Source organism: Bombyx mandarina, chromosome A1, assembly GCF_030267445.1.
Source record: "Bombyx mandarina strain Sakado chromosome A1, ASM3026744v2".
Lineage (NCBI taxonomy): Eukaryota > Metazoa > Arthropoda > Insecta > Lepidoptera > Bombycidae > Bombyx > Bombyx mandarina.
This window is the reverse complement of record NC_143234.1, coordinates 8,183,789-8,206,374: the sequence shown is the minus strand read 5'-3', so window position 1 is coordinate 8,206,374 and position 22,586 is coordinate 8,183,789. Positions and strand designations below refer to the sequence as shown.

The window sequence follows — 22,586 nt, the reverse complement described above, 5'->3', positions numbered from 1 at the left end:
CATTATTTGTGAACTATTCGACGCGGACGAAGGCGCAGGCAAAAGCTAGTAATTTATATATGTGGATCTAGGAGGATAGAATTCCGAGTGTGCACGATAGTGACAGAGCGTATACATATGCAATTGTAATAAATAACGAAAGGGCCTAGCGTCTGCACCGTTGTGATAAATATCTCGTTCCTATAAAATAGTAACTTAAATTCCATCATCTATTTATTACTGTCCATCGAAGCATAAACAACAGACGATATTCTAATCTAATTCTCACTTAAACATTTTATCACAATGTAATCACTGAGCCACCATTTCATGCCGTAATAAAATTTAGCACGAAACTAAGTAAACAAATTGGATATAATTCTATCAATGCAATTGACGCACAGGATAACTGATAAGGACGGGCAAATGTAGTCAATTACAGTATCGTTACAAAAGCTGAGTCACACTCGTGAGTTTACAAGGAAAATAACTTCACTTTTCATTGCAAGCGGACCGCATTAATCGTTTATTTTTTAATTGTTTTTTTTTAATGATGGATTTTATGGCCTATGGTAACTGGACCTATAAGCCAAATCTAATAATTTCATCTCATTCTGTTATGATATGAAAAATTATATGAAACAAGATGAAGTTGTTCAATTTGAAACAATAATCAATTTGGGTGACATTAAATTAAATGAGATGAGATGAAACAAAGTCACAGTGAAATGGAATTTTTTTACTGAAACTTTTTCAGTGGACTTTTTGGAAGAACCCGAGAAGCTACATCTAGCTTTATTTCATTTTCCGTTTCCTTCTACATTTGTGCGCTTTCACAGATTCTAATCATTACTATTAAACATGTAAACCTGAATAAACACTAATTTTATAACAAAAATTTTATATCGTACATACATTTTCCTATCTATCTGTAAATTCGCCAAATTACATACTTATTTGTAGTTTTAAAAGTATTTTGAGTACAAACGTATTGTTTTTAAGACTAGATGGAACCGTAACGAAAACAAAACCTTTTGTTTCTATGTAGCGATAGTTATGAAAGTTTCGGTTAAGGTGATTGTTTTTATTGCTAGCACAAGACGTCTCTGCTGTTAAGTGGTTACCAATACATCTCGTGAGTCGAGACCAGCGACGGCTTTCGCAACCTATCCTATCCTATCCGTAACACACGACTGCTGCTCGGCGGCAGAAGTTATCAGAATCACGTACCTACCCTTGTGGGTATCATGAGCCATCATTGGCTCACAATACAATTTACCTCCCCCACAATTATCCGTAACGAAAGCCCGTTAGAACGGTCAATGATTCAATCACCTTTTACACGAAACTTTTTTGTGTGTGCTTTTTTCATGTATACCAACCAAACCTATTTCTTGAGAAGAGTAGATTTTCTGGATTTTTTTGAAAGTCTTCTAACTTCTATAACCTTGACCGACATGTTCACAAAAATCGTTTGTATACAGTCCAGTATTTAAACGGTGAAAGCGTAATAAACAAACAAACTTGTTTTCGCATTTACGGTTTCAACGTGGACGCTATACACATGTACATATGCCGCGTCAGTATGTGGTGTTTCTTTAGGGGGTCGTCTGGAGACGTCCTTTGGAATCTCACTTGTATCTTATTGAAACTCATTATTTTTGTCTACTTAAACAAATTAAGTATATTATGACAAGGAAGCGCGCTCGACCCTAAGAGTATGTATCCAAATGCGGTTTCCAATAAATCAAGTTTTCCAGGCGGACCTAGGCAACTTTGTGGGTCTTAGGAAAATCCAAAAAAAAAAAAAAAAGGTTGCTGAGTTTATTTCGCCGGTTCTTCTCAGGACTGTGGCTTTTTCTGGAACCGGTGGTAGAGTTAACATTTTCTTTTACAGTTTGACATTCAACAAGTGTGTTTTTGATGACATCCAAGTTGAAATAAATGATTTTGAATTTGAATTTGAATTTGAATTAGGATCTGCATGAATACTTCGGCGCCAAGCAGAATGTCTATTTGAGCAGGTTTATTAAAGTGCGGGTCCGCAAGCTGTATATGACATGAAGTCCCCTTTCGGAGGCTTTTTTCTCATAATTTTATCATTGACCTTTTTTTTCCTACCAATTTGCGGGTAGCCTAAGGGGCTATTCCAGCTACGGCCGGACGGGTAGGAGAGCTCACGGCCTCAACCTGAGAGAATTTGCTAACACTAGCCTTAGCAAGAGCAGTGCTTCGCAGAGTCTACCACCGAATCGGAATCGCGACCAACTGAGAAGATCCGACGAGAAACTCAGTCGGCTGTGTCTATAGGAATATCTTTGACCGTTTCTCAGTACCAGACTATGAGTATTGTTGAAAGGCGGTTATTTACTAAAGTAGATTATAGTAAATGCCTAAATATCTTACTTGTATTTCCTGATTATTGTTAACTCCTGAGAATAATTTAACACATCGATATAATTTGGCAAGCACTGAATTACATTGAGAGGCGGGCGTCGAACAATTTTGCGATGGTAGGTATCATGGCCCATCTGATGTTAAATGGTTACCGGAGCTCATAGACATTTATGACGTAATATGCGCTACCCACCTTGAAATATGAGTTCTAAAGTCTCAGTATAGTTACAACGGCTGCTCTACCCTTCAAACCGAAACGCATTACTGCTTCACGGCAGAAATGGGCAGGGGGGTGGTACCTACCCGTGCGGACTCACAAGAGGTCTTACCACCAGTAATTACGCAAATTATAATTTTGCGGGTTTGATTTTTACTACACGATGTTATTCCTTCACCGTGGAAGTCAATCGTGAACATTTGTTAAGTATGTATTACATTAGAAAAATTGTTACCCGCCAGCGAGATTCGAACACCGGTGCATCGCAAGATACGAATGCACCGAACGTCTTATCCTTTAGGCCACGACGACTTCAACCATATTTATCAGCTAGGATGTTTATACGTAAGTCCTTATTGGAAGCCAAAATATCATGCCTATATCTGCTCCGGAGAAGACATTCATTCCACAATACAGTATTCAAATCTAATGAATTCTAAAAGAATGCTGAACGCATAACTAATTTTAAAACTAACCTAATTGTCCTAGACGTCCTTTACAATATAATTAAACACATGTGGATGCTATTGTATGATATCACAACGTCACGTATGAAATAATTATTCTTAAAGATTTTCTATGTCATTTGTGTTGATATGATGAAACCGAATTGCGAACACAAATAGGTCGGACATTAATTAAATTACCAAAATTTAAAATCGATTTTGTCATTTCGATTCAAAATACCACCATTTCTGGGACACCGTGTAATCAATATTACATTTATGGGTGTTTTTGCCTTATTGTTTTAGCGAGAAAGTTGTTTTTGCTATAAAAATAAATAAATAATAACGTTATTTTGCTATACGTTTTTTTTTGTGTCAATTTCATCAATTATTACGTAGCGGACTCGACAAGCGACATTTTAACTTGCTAATTAAGCTCGTTTAGATAATTAACTGTTCTGTCTTTTAGTTTCATTTTAATCATTCGGTTCTAAACGAGAATAACTAAAAAGAACTGAACTGTTTAACTTACTACTACATACTTAATTTACTCCGGCTATGGAATGAGCTCCCCTCTATGGTGTTTCCCGAGCGCTATGACATGTCCTTCTTCAAACGAGGCTTGTGGAGAGTATTAAATGGTAGGCAGCGGCTTGGCTCTGCCCCTGGCATTGCTGAAGTCCATGGGCGACGGTAACCACTCACCATCAGGTGGGCCGTATGCTCGTCTGCCTACAAGGGCAATAAAAAAATAAAAAATAAATAATAATAGATGAACTAATAACAACAGGGTAGATGATGAAATGTTTGATTTACTAATTACACTAACGAAAGCCTCTGTGTGTGTGTGTATACAGACGAACTAGGCAGTGAGTAAGCTAACAATAAAAAAACGGATGCCCAAAAAGCCGACGCACGATAATGTAATAACATACTTTATATTACAACGATAGTAATATCACACGGCAGGTTATATTTCGAAATGTTTGTACACACGTACACAGAAAGTACTGATATAAAAATTTAAACAAGAAAATGTTAAGTGGAACGCCCAGCAGGCTAATCATTCATCGGCAAATACTCGTACTATGGAGCCGGCGTTCTTAATAACGCAATGTCAACTGTAGAAATAACCAAGCCACTTGTAGGCTTGCCTTAAAACAATATAGATCCATAGACCGTTGATATAAGATTCAGGATTGATGTTCAGCACTCCATTTAATCTACTTCATTGACTGCCTCGATACAATTAAATGATTTGACAGAACTGATTCGTTTTTATTACTGATAATTGTTATTCGTTGTATGAAAAAACATCGACGTATGTTATTGTTAGGTGTTCCTAACATAAATAAACAAAAGCAACTCGGCGTATCCAATCGAACCGTGAAGTCGGACGCTGCAGACACGTCTCTCGGGCAATCCAATTGTTGAAACACGGTATGCACTATTAAAAACAACACGACCGTTCAATTGACTCGATACACTGATTATTTACTCACAAAAACACGTGGATGCGAATTGATAATGAACGCGCTAGTTTTGGGACGTGCGTCCGACGCGACGTGCGCAATGACACTGAGCAATGATCGCTTGAGCTTGCCTCGGCCCGTCTTTCGGTGATACGGTAGATATATCAACAGAGATCCGGCGGCGCCCGCGCGTGTTTATCATGTATGTAACAGGTAAATTGCCTCTGAAAATACACACGTACGTATGTGATGCAATCGACACCTTGCGGTTGCTTTACCTTACGTGATACGGCGACGGTGTTCGTAATGGTTTATAAAGAAGTTGATTTAAATGAGAACTGACTCGGGAAGGCGATGCAGAAATGACAGGTAATATGACGTGTTCTCGTTATTGAGCTTAAAAGTTATTGGCGGGACTAGGTTTAGTGTTCGTTGTAATATTTCTTTCAGCGCGCCGTTAACTAAAGTGACTTAACTAAACATTTTAAGAAAATGAATTTTATACTTCGAATCGCTTATAAAGATGTAGTCTTTTTTTTCTCCACCTTATCCCACTAGGTGAGGCTGGCACAGCTAATTTTTCTCTTCCATTCTCTTCTATCAGCCGTCATCTTAACACTCACTCCTCTCTCTCTCTCATATCGTCATTCACACACTCCATCCATGTCTTCGTCAGTCGACTTTTTCCCACCTCTACCTTGCACTACCATTTCCATACATCTCCTAGTCACATGCATCTTCTCTCTACGCATCACATGTCCATACCACGCTAACCGTCCGCTCTTTAATTTGTTGATTACCGGGGCTACTTTCACACTTCCTCTGATATACTCATTCCTTATCTTGTCCATTCTTGTTACTCCACACATCCATCTCAACATTCGTATCTCTGCCGCATGCGTTCCTTTTTCATGCTTTACTTTCGTCGCCCAGCATTCAGATCCATATTCAGTCTATCGGTTTACAAAAATAAGCAGTCTCTTTTAGTTCAGAAAAGGACAAACGTACTCTTTCCATCTATTTTAGACCAAGCGACAGCCAAAAAGTATTAAAATAGAAAAACAAAAAATTACAACTCTTCAATTACATTTTTGGCTTTATCAAAAAAACAAGAATTCTGGATTAGGCCACTTAGATTCTAAGGGTGCAAATTATAGCTTTGTATAAAACCCACTTTAAGCAGAAGGGGGGTATTTATGTCCTTTATGTAGACCTACGGTTTTAGAACAAACCAGTGGTCCCCCGATAGTCGAAATTCGACTATAATTAATTGAAATTATACTAACACTATTATGATTCTTTTGTCAAAGACTATTATACTTCTATAATCACAGATTTCGCGACTGTCAACCCTATTGAATGTTTTCGGAACTCCAAATCATCATGGCGTTTAGAGAAGACCATATTATTCTAAAAGTAAAAAAAAACGAAATATAATCAATCTGATTAAGGTTGGAACTAGACGACGACAAGAGTTCAGCTCTGATGAAATCAGAAACATTCCTTTTCAGGAACGTTTATATGGGGCTTAGCTATAGGGCATTCAACAGATAAGAAGCACAAAGACACCAAAACCTTTAATCACCATAAATGTATTTTCATTTTGAATAGCTTAGATTTCATGGCATCCACACAGTCGAGGATAGGCAGGGCTGGCGCAGGATAAGAGGAGAAAGTTATTAAAAGAGGCCATGAACCTCAGCTTTGTTTTTCCTACCTATTCGCTGTTAGCCTAAGGGGCTATTCTAGCTACGCCCGGACGGGTAGGTGAGCTCATGGGCGCAAAGTGAGTGGATTTTCTAACAATAGCCCTAGCAAGAGCAGTGCTTCATAGAATTTACCATTGGATCGGAATCGCGACCCACTGAGAAGATCCCACGAGAAACTCAGTGGGCTGTGTCTATGGTTTAGTTTGTCGAACTCGTCGTCGTTATCGAGGAGTTAGACGAGGACGGTGACCGGTGCTTGAGGGGCCTAAAAGCACCGAAAGTGGATGCGATGGATCCAACAAGATAGCCCTCGGCATTGAGAATTTTCGACGCAGAAAGAGGAGATACTACCAACTTATGCCATACCTGGTGTTAAGTTCAGCAATCACCAGAGCCTACAGACGTCAACAACAACTCGAGATTTTTACAGTACAACGGCTGAAGAAAAGAAAATTGGCCTAACTTTTGACTCGCCGTATTTTATTTATTTATTTATTTAGACACATCAACAGCAATACACACAAAACATTCAAGCTTAAAATTAACATGTATAAAATTAAGTACTGGTATGTAAGCCAGTTACAGGCATGTACAGCAATCTCTTATGACACACTACGACATGTTACAGCAACTTTACAAATAGCGGAAAAATAGGCTAAATTTAAATGTTAACAGTACGACAAAAAAAAAACTTCTTAACATTCTCTCATCAATTAATTATAAACAAAGGAACTTGGATACTAGTTTGTTTTTGAGACCAGGACACGTGTCGTTAAAAATGTCGATTCCCGAATTCCCTTTGCGTAATATGTTTTGATTTCACCAAACTACACATTCATTAATTGATCGGTAAACTAAGCGTCTCTTATAAGAAGCAACTCGTTTTAAAAAGTATTTTTAAAACACGCGAGTGTTTACACTTAGTTCCGAGTGATATTTTATATTTCGCATTTTTATTTAAATACATTTTGCATCTTTTTTTGCGTTCGAAAAGGATTCTTTAGGATTCGTATCCTCACTGCTTCAATCGCCTGTTTATTTTGTATTTTTGTGACCTTAAAATTGGATTGGGACGATAAAGATAACCGAATTGCTGTTACTAGAGGTCCCGTAGCAGTCGAAATTCGAATATAATTAATTAGCATTGTAAGTTTGTACACTATTATGATTGTATTTTATACTTCTATAATCACAAATTTCGCTAAGGCCACTATATAAAAAATATTAATAAAGACAAACAATATTTAATTTTAATATTTTCTCAATTTGACCATAGACTTCAAGAACAAAAGTTTGACAATAAATAGTATGCATGCGTGTGTGCGTCAAATACATGGAATGTAGTGTGTGTAATGTTTTCTTTATTGATATAATGTATGTTTTTTGCATTACTTAAAAAAATATTAGCATTGTGCACTTCTTCTCTATATTCTCTATAAGTGTGGAAAATGTCATACTTCTCCGTCCGCGCAATTTTCGTAAAAAGGGATACAAAGTTTTTGCTTCGCGTATTAATATATAGATAACCAATGTTGTAAGCGCTAAGACCGTCATAAAACAATAGAAATGTTAAAACAGTACAATATCAACACAAGCGTTGTGTCTCCGTCGGGTACCATCTCGTACACAGTGACATAACTAAACATCCATTAACTAAATTGCTTCAAGCAGTCAATGGTGCTCACGAGATCTCTTGCGTGCCGATTCACTTCACCGCGTGACATGTAAATACATGTCATTCCATACTTTAATAAGCTTTCTTGGTAATGCAAAACGTAAATCGTTCGTATACTATTTAGCATGTGTAAATACGACTTATGGAAAATTTATTTTCGAGAATTTAATTGTTGTCGCAAGCATGTTTTGTGATCAAATATAATTTTCTTAAAGACTTAAAATGACGTTAATAATAATTGAATTGTTAATAAAGCTACGGCTATTAAAACATATCCTAACTAGTTATGGGGTTAATGGCCATAGCTTTTCTAGGCATTTGTGGACATTAGGAATGACATTTGTGTGTTATGGCAACTGGAAGGGTTGAAGTTGTGTATAACCGGTTTTTTTTTTAATAATCTCGAAGGGTTATACTAGACTTACCGAACATGTAAGCGAGCTCACGGGGCTGGCAAATTTGCTAACACTAACCTTTAAAATTGGCTAACTGGCAAGGGCAGTGCTACGCTGAATCTACCAGCGGATCGGAATCGCGACTTACTAACAAGATCCGATATACGATTCAGTAATGTCGAGATATCGTAGCTTATTTCAGTAGCTCTAGAGAGAGCAAGTTCTTCAAAAAAAATTCTCTCTAAGCACCTGTCATTTTTGTACATACTTTGACTTTGGAAATATCAATGCCAAAGGCGTTGGAGCCAAATTCTTATTTAAAAAAAAAGAAAACATAATTAACAATTGGTCAAGCGCGAACCTGACAGCGCACAGAGGCAGCATCAAGACAGCAAAAGGTTTTTATAGATCACTTACCAAATAATATTATACTATATTACTAATATTATACCATATTAATAATATTCGCCAATCGCTGCCAAAGTAAATTGAGTATGGCTTTTCATTTTTGTTTAATTCCAAGTAGACACATTATTGTTTTTGTAGCTGCAGCAGAGTTTGAAGAAATGCGATAAAAACCAGAAACGTCAATTTTTTTTATTGCTTAGGTGGGTGGACGAGCTCACGGCCCACCTGATGTTAAGTACCTTGAGACATAAGTTCTAAGGTCTCAAGTTATAACAGTACAACGGTTGCCCCGCCCTTCAAACCGAAACGCATTACTGCTTAACGGCAGAAATAGGCAGGGTGGTGGTACCTACCCGTACGGACACACAAGACGTCCTACCACCAGTACTAATGACATCCGAACAGCTATATTCACAGGGTCACTACTTTTACCATTCATTTTACACAAAGAACGCAACACAATAAAATAGCTTACATAATGACGCACATTAGGTTTTAGTGTGTTTACCAAAAGTTATTTTTTATAAATTGCGTAAATAGATAAACGGAATCACGGCCCACTTGATGAAAAGCAATTACCGGAGACCGTAGAATGGCCAACGTAAATGCTGCCACCTCATCTTGAGGTTCGAAGTCAAAGTCTATTCTCCTATTTTAGTCTAAAGTTCTACTCCCCTACCTCCCTTCCTCTTTTTTTGGATAAAGTAAAAGAAACACGAAAGAAACCAAAAAGTAAACACGTACATTCCTATGGTACGTCGCAGTGGATATACAACTGAACATACAACCCAAGTCGGGTTGACGACAGTTGACGTCAAACAAACGACCAGTTGTCAAACTCATCCCAAGTTCCTATGCAGCTTGATAATAAGACATACTGCTCCGACCCCGCAATAATAAGCGTAAGAAGTAAAAGATTCGCTTTCCACTGCGACAAGACCACGACATAATCTTTAATCTGTAGCAGCGGCGGCGGTGAAATTACAAAAATTACACGCACGTCATTTCGGATCCTGCCGATCCACTAACGGTGCTTTTAGATACCTCAAGCACCGGTCAACGTTCTCGTCGAAACCGTCGCTTGCGACGAAAGGCTCGACGAGTAAATTAACCCTCAGACACAGCCCACTGAGTTTCTCGCCGGATCTTCTCAGTGGGTCGCGTTTCCGATCCAGTGGTAGATTCTGCGAAGCACGGCTCTTGCTAGGGTTCGTGTTAGCAACGTCATCAGGTTTGAGCCCCGGAGCTCACCTACTAGTTAGGGCGACGCTGATATAGCCTCTCAAGGCTATCAGCTTAGGTAGGAAAAAAAATTTAACTAACTAATGTAAAAAAAAAACTATAGAAAAGACCTTGATCCGTTTAAGCCGTTATCACTATCCATCATTTTCACGTAGCACGCCTGATTGATGCAGACGTGAATGACAATGGAATATTTTTTTCTGTAACAAGCTTAACGAAAAACTTTTAGATAAGATTATGAATCTAACACTACGTAGGTACGAGGTAACGTTGTTGTAGAAAACGTATTGTATAAGACACGAACGTAAATAGGAAGTGTATAATAATTATCTTGTCGTATAATAATTACCAGACGGCCATCTGGTGTAGTGGTAAGTGCCATGGTCACTACACAAGGGGGTCGCGGGTTCGAATCCCGCTAAGGGAAGATATTTGTATGATAAATATAAATGTATTTTCCAGGGTTATGGATGTATCTTAAATATATGAATGTGTATAATAAAAATCTTACATTTATTTCCGCTATCTGGCACCTGTAACACAAGTTCTTTACGAACTTACCACGGGACCAGTTAACGTGGCGTGATTGTTAGTAAATATTTATATTTATATTTACTTGTTGTTATTACAAACTAAAACTGAATCATTTATGGACGTGACTCGTGTAATTATATGGACTAGAGGTCCCGCAGTAGTCGAAATTCGACTATAATTAACTGGAAATGTAAGTTTGTACACTGTTATGATTGTATTTTATACTTCTATAATTACAAATTTCACCAAGACTACACTATAAAAAATATTAACAAAGACAAACAATATTTAATCTCAATTTGACCACAGACGTCAAGAACAAAAGTTTGACAATAAATAGTATGTATGCGTGTGTGCGTCAAATACATGGTATGTAGTGTGTGTAATGTTTTCTTTATTGATTTAATGTATCTTTTATGAATTATTTTTTAAAAAAATATTAGCATTGTGCACTTCTTCTCTATATTCTGTATAAGTGTGGAAAAATTCATACTCCTCCGTCCGCCCAATTTTCGTAAAAAGGGATACAAAGTTTTTGCTTCACGTATTTATATATAGATATTATTTACGACTACCGACCCGTCCTCACGTCGCTTCGGGAACTATAAGTTATGATTGATCATGAAAATAAGATGGCAGATTTTTTTCCTACTTACCTGACACTACTGGTGGTAGGACATCTTGTGTTTTACCGGTGGTGGTTTATTTTTAATGGTGGTAGAACCTCTTGTGAGTCCGCACGCACCACCACCCTGCCTGTATCTGCCGTGAAGCAGTACTGCGTTTCGGTTTGAGGGGTGGGGCAGCCGTTGTAACTATACTGAGACCTTTGAACTTATATGTCAAGGTGGGTGGCGTATTTACGTTGTAGATGTCTATGGGCTCCAGTAACCACTTAACACCACGTGGGCTGTGAGCTCGCCCACTCATCTAAACAATATAAAATAAAAACTTATGGTTATATTTTGGGAATCGGGATAGTCATTAGCCATTACCCGACACAGTAGAGACTTCGAGCTCATGTTTCAAGGCAGGGGGCGATATTCACGTTGTGTTGCCCTTGGGATTCGGTACTCACTTTTTTTATTGCTGAGATGTGTGGACTAGCTCACAACCCACCTGGTGTTAAGTGGTTACTGGAGCCCATAGACATCTATAACGTAAATGCGCCACACACCTTGAGATATAGTTCTAAGGTCTCATTATTGTCACAACGGCTATCCCACCCTTCAAACCGAAACGCATTACTGCTTCACGGCAGAAATAGGCGGGGCGGTGTTACGGGTGGTACCTACCCGCTCGGACTCACAACGGACTCACAACGGACCACAAATAAATTTGTGGTCTTATTTCAAATTAGTATGGTCCAATCATAGCCAACACTAAGACGTCAAAACGCTGCAATGCGCGTTCAAAAACTGAGTAAAAAACCACCGTAACACCAAGGTTTTGGAAGGAATATCTTTTTTTGGTAAATTTATATTATTAAGTGTTTTTCATAAAATAATAAACACAATTATATTGTAAATAAAACACAATTTACGAATATTGTAATTGTTTGGACAATGTTTGCAACAAGGCACCAACTATTGTAACAAACATCACCAATTCTTGAACAGGGAATGCATAGAGTAGTTTTGTTATTTTATAATGTTATTTTTGTTTGTAGATTTCCTAGTAGCCCCTTGTCGCTGTGCACAATGGATATATATTGTCGCGAAAGAAAGAGGAGAAGAAATATAGAACCCTTATAAAAATTCTAGAATTGATCAATGGTGGTGGCAAATCAATGCAAAAACGTATTAAAAAAACTTTATATGTATGTGTAAATATTTTAAGCGTATATGCTGAAAAGGATTTGTTTTCTGGGGGAAACGAACACAGCCATAAAATAAGCCTAAATTAAACTGATTATAGAAAAATTCATTGATATAAGATTACATTATATTTGTAAAAAAGAAACCGCTCATATAAAAATGACTTCTAAAAGACAGCTTTATAACAAACTGAATCTGTTTAAAGGTAATTAAACCTACATTATTGTTTTAATTACTTCTGTATAAAGAATACGTGGAAAACATGTTTCGTGTTTCCTTTCATATTTTTTTTACTTTATTCAATTTTATTTTTTATCACCTATTTGTTGTAATAGCGGCAATGTAAAATATTATCTACTACTTTTTTGAATCGGTCAAAAATAGTTGCAACCATACAAAACAAACCTAAAACAAATATGTATATTCTGCAACTCTATGTCTTTCAATACTTACTGTGTTCTGAGCATTGAAATGTAATACCAAGAACTATATCTAGTTCCACAATACAATAAGCACGAAATTTTAAACAAATATTTTTAACCTTATAAATTAGGCTTTAAGTATCATTTTAGAATAAATATTTTTGTACTGATGACTTTTTATCTTCAAGTGACATTTTAAATTTATTCCATAATATTCTTTTTCTGACGAAAGGACCTAAATACATATATTTTGCAATGGTAATTAAACTTTATGTTGAAGTATTAAGGTTTATAATAAACTGAAGTCGTTAACATTATTAAACTTTTTTCTAAGAAATGAAGATGTTTTCGTGTCTGCAAACGTGGCCACTGGAGCGTCTTATTTTTGTTCCTGATCCTTAATCTAGTATTATTATTGATCGAAGACTATTAACCCAATCGTGTAAGACGAAAATATTCTTAGTCTATACTGAAAAAAAAAAAAAACTTTTGATAAATATTCGGCAAGGAAACGTGAGTAGAAGAAAGAAGATAACCCTTATCCTTGTGTGAACAGGATGCGACATTTGTGTGACCTTTTTGGCAATCCAACTTAAGTAAAAACAATTGACTTATCAACAATTCAACGTTATCTGTTCATTCATGATAAAACAGCCTATCTCCCGATTTGCGTTTTGGTACAAAAGCGACCGTATGGTTAATAATTGTGGCGCTATGCGCAAAATTCATAGCAAAACCGGCCTATCCCTATTTTGACCCCTAGATAACAGATGGCTTTGTGAACATTATTTTGCGCGTATTGTTTTTGCCTACGAAGCAGTGTCGAACCTCATTATCTCCATAATATGGTAAGATTAGGCCACTTTTGCGCTGACAGACTCAATTACAATTACGATGCGATTTAGATACGATAGATCACCGATATATCGAATGCAACAATATTTAAATTCCTTTACAAATTCGTTCCATACTTTATGTATTTTCTAAATTAATACCGAACTTCGATGCCAAGTAACAAATTATTCTAACAAATTTATTTGGGAAATAAATTCGTCACAATACGTAATAATTGAGATATATATATCTGTATGTATCTAATGTTTGAAATGGAAAGTTTGTTTTCGTTTTGTTGCCACTGTTATTTCAAAAGATGGCGCTGTTAACTCTTCATACAGCTTTATATCGTACTTTTGAGATTTTCGTGATTTACATTAAACGCATGCTAATATTAATAAAACCGAATCTGTTTTATTATTAATTAATAACTAATCAAACGATACTCATATATTTTAACTCCCTACAACACATTGTTGTACAATGTTTAAACGATAACCTCCTTTTGGGCTTATGACGGGGTATATCACCTGTTGATATAAAATAATCATGATGTTTGTCCACTGATTATACATAAGGCTTCATCATCGTAACCAAGCGAGATACCACGAGTGGATCCCGCCTGTGAAACTGTTCCTATTGGCAAGCGAGAAATCGGCATTTATATTTCGATGCCGACGGACTCCGACCGTACATTTATCTATGAATCTAGCGGAATACGAAAAAGATATATAAAAAAACCGCGAAAACGCTAGCCAAGATTCGCCGCTCCACTTACCCTAGCCCGAAAACATCCCGGACTATATTTACCACAAATTCCACTCTACAACGTGTTTACGCTGTAACAGATACAACTAATGCATACTCTAATTGACTCATCGAAGTAAGAATCAGGAATCGTACAAAACAATTCCGAAAACTTTATACAAAACAAACATACGCCGCGGCCACGCATCGGTCAGTCACGAGCGACCGCGAGCTTGAACATTGGCACTGTCAAAACACACGATTTCACTGGCACAGCGTGACGTCACAGCCATAACAAAAAAGAAACGCATTCACGATGCGTTATTTTACGCGCATCTCGCGCGGTTCTCCGTAGCGGTTACGGCTTTTCGAGCGCCCGCCGCGTTCTGCACGAAAATAGACTGACTAATTGAGAAGCCGTCGCCGGACCATCACATTAGTTAGGGTTGCGGCTAAAATAACGGCTTCGCGTTGTGATAAACATCAGGTAGCTCGCGATTTCCACGTAAGCCCTAAAAATAATTCGGCGAGTGGAACGAATGCGTTATCCGATTCGTCTGAAATCTGCTTTCAATCATTTTCTTCATTCAATTGACTTTATAATCTTGTTGTTGTTGTTGATGAAAAAATTATATCCCCAACGGGTATATTCGATTTAATACACAACACGATTCAAAGATTGGTGCATATATTGAATTATCGAAATTCAATTAAAAAGTATACTATACCCTGTCTTTATTGTACTATATTCTAGGCGGCAACGTGTCAGAACCACTGCTTGCTTGCTGCTGTTATTATAGATACTCTACTGGTGGTAGGGGCGTCTCGTGAGTCCACACGGATAGGTACCACCACCCTGCTTAGTGCTGCCGTGAAGCAGTAATGGTTTGAAGAGTAAGGCAGCTGTTGAACTGTAAAAACTGAGACTTAGTACTCACGTCTCAAGGTAAGTGGCAGCATTTATGTTGTTAATGTCGAAGATTTCGGTCCGGTCCGGTAACCACTTAAAATCGGAAACAATGGGAAAAAAACTTCAATGATGATTCAAGTTTCGGTGTCTTCATAAGTGTTCAACTCCCTACAGCTACGAGCTCGTCTCTAGATCTACGTTACCAATATACTAATTCTAAGCTTAACATTTATTAACAACGTGAATTCAAAATACATATATTTGTTAAAATGAAGGAATTTAATATTAAAACCGCGTGGTACGTGGCAAAAATCATCTCCGAAAACGCACTTTGAATGCCAAATAGAAACGCGTTGCATTTAGAAAGAGATAGCCGCCAACCCAATGAAAATGCGCCTTAGCCTCACACGTTGATCCGTAGTGCCTGCGATTTATTCTAAAACGCATAGCACGTCTGTAAAAAAAACAAAAGCAAACACGTTCAATGAACCAATAGTTCTTTGAAGTACTAGATGAGTCCTTGCGGTGTTTATGAACGGATGAGACGATCGGTTTGCATCAGACCGTCTGGCGAATTGCGATTTATTTTTAGCTGATCGTTACATCGTAGCATCTTATTCATTGTTTCAGTCGTGCCTGGTGTTAAGGAACCATGGCCAAAAAACGAAGGCAACATTGACGTTTGGTAATCTTAACACTAAACATACCATAACGGATAAAATGACCCAATTTTGAACTTTTGCATTGAAAATGCACGTATCATCTTATTGCTTTCGCACATTTGACATCATGGCTTTCCGGTCACCGTCTTCGTCGAACCCGTAGCTTGCGCCGAAGGGGTCGACGAGCGAATTAACCCATAGACACAGCCCACTAAGTTTCTCGCCGGTTCTTCTCAGTGGGTGGCGTTTCCGATCCGGCGGTAGATTCTGCGAAGCACTACTCTTGCTAGGGCCACTCCGGTTTGAGTGCCCGGTTTGAGGGCCGTGAGCTCACCTACACGTTAGGGCGAAGCTGATATAGCCTCTTAAGACTATCAGCATAGGTAGGGAAAAAAAAGTATTTTTCTTACCAGTTAATCTGCATTTATTAGGTATACTTTTTTTTGTTTTATTTAGTTTATTTTGAGTAATACTTGCCGTATGCCCGCTATCTACCCGCTATGGTAGAAATAGGTACTAGTAAATGTTGGTATGATTAGTGTTAAAATGACGCATTTTTTAAGTAATGATTTTCGTCATTTTCCAACAAAATGAATGAATGTGGTCTGACGTGGGACGAAGCCCAACGATTCGTGTGTCGAATGTTCCCGAAAACGAATACTTTGTTTTTATTGGCCTTATAGGCCATACAACCTACCTGATGGTGAGTCGTTACCGTCGCCCATGGACGTCACCAATGCCAGGGGCAGAACCGAGCCGCGGCCTACAGTTAAGTACTCTCCACAAATCTCATTAATACTTAATGCTAATCAGTTCTTATTACATAGCGTTAATTAAAAAATAATCTACTTTTAGCAACGGCTTAATAATTTGAATAAATAAAAAATATAAAAGTGGGTTGGAACGATCGACACGGAATATTAAATCTAAGACAAGTGAACGCTGCGCGCGCTTCCAGCAAAAGTGATCCGAGGTGGCGTGATGTCCCCGCTGGTCGGTCGGTTGCCCCTCCAGATGACGAGTTGCCCCTCCAGATGACGTCACGAGTCCACGTGAGTGCTCGTCGTCAATGGCTCCGCCCATCGACTTTGACTTAAGAGGAAGTCGCCTCTAATACGGCCTCTCCTGACTGGTGGACGTCCACGTTCACCTCGATGTCATGACCGTCTTCAATCTCTGACGATGCAGGACTCACTGTGTGCACAGCGTTGCTATCGGGGTGTTCTATGATATCGTCATAGAAATAGATTGTTTGCATTACAATCATGATTTTGGTACCATGAACCATTAGTAAAAGTTAGTAGTTCTTGTGAGCATTTTACATCACATTTCAGTGTGTTCATGTATAGTAGGCTCTTGTTGAGTTACGTTAGATGTACTGACGACACGGCACTGTTACCATATCGGGTGTATAATATACTGTGAGAGTAAAGTCTGGTTGACATGGCCAAGTTAACATGTCAAGCTAATAAACTCGTAACGTGAACTGCGTTACCACGTCACACCTTTACGTGAACTTTGTTACCACGTCATAACATATACGTGAACTAGGTTACCACGGTACAACATCTACGTGAACTATGTTACCACGTAAATCTCTGCGTGAACTATGTTACCACGTTACAACATCTACGTGAACTATGTTACCACGTAAATCTCTGCGTGAACTATGTTACCACGTTACAACATCTACGTGAACTATGTTACCACGTAAATCTCTGCGTGAACTATGTTACCACGTTACAACATCTACGTGAACTATGTTACCACGTAAATCTCTGCGTGAACTATGTTACCACGTTACAACATCTACGTGAACTATGTTACCACGTAAATCTCTGCGTGAACTATGTTACCACGTTACAACATCTACGTGAACTATTTTACCACGTAAATCTCTGGAAGCATGCAGTCAACCCCAAGAATGTTTGACATTACGCGTCACTGGTGACTCAACTAGTGCCTGAACCCTACGAGGACTCGGCCTAACCTGACCTCCACCAAAAATTAAATCAACTCGTGAATCTGTAGACTAGCGTTCGCGAGTCAACCAGAGGGCCCATTATGCCCCGTATCATTATTAAAGTTCCGAGTTTGTCAGTCAGACCTCTGACCATCTTAATACAGAGCAACGATCTCCTGGCGCACTCGACGTATGAGGCAAAGCAATCTGATGCTAATTGCATAGCATTATAAAGAATATTGGCATACTCTAACTTTCGCGGACACAACGGCTTAAAGTCTTTTACGAAGTTACCCCACGTCCGGTCACTAGACAATCACACGTGTAACCAAGTACGCTCATCACTCTTAAGACAGCCCAAAACTCGTGACAAATACTCAGTGCCTTCCCAGTTAAGGATCTAGTCCATTCTACTTCCTTACACAGTGTGTCTATGTATTGCACGGCAGGGTAAAACTTAGAAATAAAGTAACCATGAGCTCGATCTGAATTTACGAATCTAATGGATTCGGTTAACTTCCGTGCTGATGTGGTAGTTGCCTTTTTATTGTCACAACGCGTGGTGGAACTATTTTACATCTATTCTCAAACGCGGGTACAATCGACACGGCGATGGAACAACACGGCGTCCCGTTTGCATGATCACCGACCTGGACAGTCGGACTGTTGTCTAATTGACGTATTGATGGAGTGTGCCGACTAGTAACATTTTGAACCCTTCGAATGTTATTTCCACCCATCGAAACTGAGCATTCAGTCTCCAGCATGTTTTATCGCGTCAATAAAAATAGACCGTAAGGTCGGTTGTGATAAAGTCGTTGAGCTAGTTACTTGGTGATTTATTACATTTCATAAGAGGGTATCCGACAAAAAAAAACTACTTCGCACCAAGAATCGATATCATTAACGCTGGGGTCAAAATTAGAAATATAAAAATGGTTCGACCTTACTTTGGACAGTGCACTTAATGCTCCGATGATCCTGTCTGTAGCGTCGTACGCGCGGGACTCTGACGGCGGCAGTGATGTGATTCCCAACGCCACCACGGGTCCGGCGCCACCACCGTCCGCGGTCGAGGGACGTGCGTCTTCTATCTGCGACCCTAGCGGGCTCGACTCACGCGCAACGTTCACATTTGAGTTTTAAGCAATTAAACGCGCCAATATTATTCTCCAATATTGGTCTCGAACATTCGGCGAATGCGAGCGTCCTCCTACCCTGCTTCCAGTTACACGTATATCGGTCATTACGTTGTTAATTTAATGCAAATTTTAAAAATAAACTGTACGCCAGGATAACCCAAAAGCGGATAGGGCACAAGCCCTATCCCACTTCTGATTTTAGCAACGGCTTAATAATTTGAATAAATAAAAAATATAAAAGTGGGTTGGAACGATCGACACGGAATATTAAATCTAAGACAAGTGAACGCTGCGCGCGCTTCCAGCAAAAGTGATCCGAGGTGGCGTGATGTCCCCGCTGGTCGGTCGGTTGCCCCTCCAGATGACGAGTTGCCCCTCCAGATGACGTCACGAGTCCACGTGAGTGCTCGTCGTCAATGGCTCCGCCCATCGACTTTGACTTAAGAGGAAGTCGCCTCTAATACTACTATTATTCGTACCTACTGCACGTTTTTTTTTTTTTTTATTGCTTAGATGGGTGGACGAGCTCACAGCCCACCTGATGTTAAGTGGTTACTGGAGCCCATAGACATCTACAACGTAAATGCGCCACCCACCTTGAGATATAAGTTGTAAGGTCTCAGTATAGTTACAACGGCTGCCCCACCCTTCAAACCGAAACGCATTACTGCTTCACGGCAGAAATAGGCAGGGCGGTGGTACCTACCCGCGCGGACTCACAACAGGTCCTACCACCAGTAATTACGCAAATTATAATTTTGCGGGTTTCACTTTTATTACACGATGTTATTCCTTCACCGTGGAAGTCAATCGTGAACATTTGTTGAGTACGTATTTCATTAGAAAAATTGGTACCCGCCTGCGGGATTCGAACATCGGTGCAACGCTTCAACACTATTGCACCGGACGTCTTATCTTTTAGGCCACGACGACTTCAAACTAATAGAACGTGGGCGAAAATTATCATAGTTAAGTTGTAAATGGCATGTACGTTGCTTTAGAGTTCCTCTTATATACACCACTATAATCCCATAATTCCTTTGGCTGTCCCACGACTAAGTATCTCATCAACAAAGGACAGATCATTTGTCATGAAATCAAAATCGGTTATAAACATTTCAAGATCCAGCATCTTCTGAATGAGTCGTAAAAATAAATTGTTTGAAGCTACACGTGCTGTAGGTACTTCCTTTGTAATTGCATGTCGTGTTTACTGTTGCTTCTTGTGTATGAAGGCACGTGTCAGACTTAGCGTGTTAGATACCAATAATGATGCCGAGATCCAAGGTGACGAAGAATCTTACATATTATACTGTCAGATCGGTAATTAATCAGCAGATAAGGATACGTATGTACGTAATATAAGCCGAAGGTCGTGCTTAGTCCTCGTCGGTACTCGGCCTCGACGAGTAAATTAACCCACAGACACAGCCCACTGAGTTTCTCGCCGGGTCTTCTCAGTTGGTCGCGTTTCCGATCCGGTGGTAGATTCTGCGAAGCACAGCTCTTGCTAGGGTTCGTGTTAGCAACGTCGTCAGGTTTGAGCCACGTGACCTCACCTACAAGCTGTGCCAATTTAGAATAACCCCTTGATGTTACTAGAATAGGTAGGAAAAAAAAAGCTGAACGCAGTGTCTTCAGGTAGTATGGATGAACTCTACTGCGGTGACGGGCAGTGTAATTTTTTTTTTTTCGCGCAGGCAGACTTAAATTCACACATTGCACGGTGCAATCAATTTGCGATTGAACCAAGTAGATATATCATGTAGGTGGGTACGGCTTTGATGATATTGACGAAAAAATCGAAACACTTGTAACATTAGTACGTGTGCAATCTTAACTTGATTCTCTCAAAACTGCATATACACTTATAGAGTTGAAGCTATGGTATAGTTTATTTTGGCTGTTCGTAAACGGATAAGATCTGTCAACTGATGAACGCATGGGGCTTCGTTATTATATATTATAATTAGCTGTACCCGTCCGCTTCGCTGGGCATTTAAAATTAATATTATTATTTCTCACCCCAACAAAGATTCTCATCATTAACGCCCCCGCAACTGGTGTTGGCAGTCCAATACTCATATAAATATTAGCCTATCCATTAAGTATGTGTATTTTCTTCATAGATACCAAGTTCAAACCACTGTAGATTTATATATTAGTATAGATAGTAATTTGATTTCATGACGTTTTGGGTTCGTAAGACTCGATAGTATTTATTATTGAGCCTGTCTTCGAGACGATGACTTGAAGGCTGTTTATATTTTTTAAGGCAGACGCACTTGCTGTCTCTAGAGTTACAGAACTAAGCTACGAAGTCTCGACATTATTGAATCGTATATTGGATCTTCTCAGTGGGTCGCCGATCCGATCCGGTGGTAGATTCTGCAAAGCACTGCTCTTGCTAAGCCTGGTGCAAATTCGTCAAGTTAGAGCCCCGTCACTTACTCACCCGGTTAAGCCAACATAACCCTGTAGGTTACGAGCATAGGAAGAAAAAAAATACACACACAACCCCTTTTTTACCTATGCTGATAGCCTTAAGAGGCTATTTCAGATTCTCCTTGACATGTAGGTGAGCTCACGGGGCTCAAGCCGGAGTGTTGCTAACACTGACCCTAGCAAGGGTAGTGCTTCGCAGAATTTACCACCGGATCGGAAACGCGAACCACTGAGAAAGTCCGGCGAGAAACTCAGCGGACTACACGCCCCCAAAACCATATTCGCGTTTAGCAGATGGATAAAAACCATTTACAGGATATAAAAAAAAAAAAAAAACAATATCAACACATATTTATCCAGTACCAACAAAAATTCCTAAGTACGAACGTGTTTGATACGAAATAATTGTAACTAATTATCAGAATATACCTAACACATTTTCTCGTCGTAAACCAAACACCTGTTTAAGATTAAAAAGAACAATGCAAATACAATGCCAATGCACATAGAATTGCAAAAAAAAAACAACCTAAACATTAATATGTATTTATCTAACACCAGTTATTTCTGCGAACGTGTTACATTTCAAATAGTTCTAAAAAAATTAAAATGTGGTGTCGTCGGACACCAGGTAGGAACGAAGTTCCTTCGGCTAATATAGAATCGACACAATTTGCAAAAAAAAATCGTGCTCAATTTTATGTAGGTTTTCTTGATTTTTCTCTTAAATTTTGCTGATTAGTTTTTATTTAAGTATAGGAAAGTATTTAGGAAATTCAGTATTTTAGGAAATAATAAATTACGTAAAATAGAAAGAGAATGGATGAGAGAACGAAAAGAAAGAGGGAGAAAGAGAAAGGTATTATACACTACTCGCTTGTGTATGCGACTGTCGCGCCTGCGCACGTCTTATTTAACGGTTTTATTCCACGCACTTTTTTCCACGGATTTTTTCTTACGGTTTTACTATCACATTTTTTTCAGTTCGGTCGCGCAGCAAAATCCCTATCCCCTCCAAGCCTGCCGTAAGGAACTTCGTTCCAATAATTAACAAAACGTAAATTACATATTAACGCGTCCTAGATCGAGCATGTGTTTATAATAAAGGAACAATGCAAATGCAATGCCAATATAATCAGCCGACGTTGGATGTTGAACGAATGTATTTCT

At 38.8% G+C, this 22,586-nt stretch overlaps 1 protein-coding gene and 1 long non-coding RNA gene across 5 annotated transcripts in view; one reads left to right on the top strand and one right to left on the bottom strand.

The window, feature by feature from the left end:
• Mitf (transcription factor Mitf) overlaps nt 1-22,586 on the bottom strand; it is a 170,110-nt gene that overhangs the window by 75,429 nt on the left and 72,095 nt on the right. The window contains exon 1 of one of the 4 annotated variants that reach the window (XM_089739546.1): nt 4,387-4,945. The exons of 1 other annotated variant lie outside the window; for it this stretch is intronic. The gene's annotated coding sequence lies outside the window, so the exon portion shown is untranslated. Of the gene's footprint in view, nt 1-4,386; nt 4,946-22,586 lie in introns of those variants that run through there. 2 more of the 4 variants (XM_089739545.1, XM_089739547.1) reach the window with 2 other exon arrangements.
• On the top strand, nt 11,825-12,219 carry LOC149499502 (uncharacterized). Its single transcript, XR_016325666.1, has 2 exons — nt 11,825-11,945; nt 12,144-12,219. It is a non-coding gene; the product is annotated as an uncharacterized LOC149499502 (long non-coding RNA).